A 598-nucleotide genomic window follows, 5' to 3' on the forward strand; every position below is an offset into this window, starting at 1 on the left:
TTATATCTATGGTCACATTATACATCTATGGGAACATCTGCCTAATAACCTTCTTCCCAGGCTCGTGGCAATGGACAAGTTTACCCACCTCTTCTCCTTTTTTTGTTTTTTCTTTTCTTTTTGTTGCTTACAATGCACCCTCCCAGTCATTTTTAAGTGTACATGTCAGTGGTATTAAGTACATTCATATTATTGTGCAAACACCATTTATCTCCAGATTCCTTTCATCTTGCAAACTGAAATTTTGTTCCCATTCAGCAATAACTCTCACCCCCCTCCACCCAGCCACTGGCAACCACCATTCCACTTTCTTTCTCCTTTACAACAAAAAGTCTACCATTTTCCCCCTGTGCCCCAGCCTCTAGGAACCACCATTCTACTCTCTGTTACTGTGAGTTTGGCCTTTCTTTCCTTTTTTCGGTAAAACTTTACTTATAAGATCATGCAATATTTGTCTTTCTCTGTCTGGTTTATTTCACTGGGTATAATGTCCTCCAGGGTCATCCACGTTGTCACTAATGGAACAATTTTCTTCTAAGACTACAATATCCGTGTGTGTGTGTGTGTGTGTGTGTGTGTGTGTGTGTGTGTGTGTGTG

The sequence above is a fragment of the Oryx dammah genome, unplaced genomic scaffold (genome assembly GCF_014754425.2).
Source record: "Oryx dammah isolate SB20612 unplaced genomic scaffold, SCBI_Odam_1.1 HiC_scaffold_9, whole genome shotgun sequence".
In the NCBI taxonomy this organism is placed as follows: Eukaryota; Metazoa; Chordata; class Mammalia; order Artiodactyla; family Bovidae; genus Oryx; species Oryx dammah.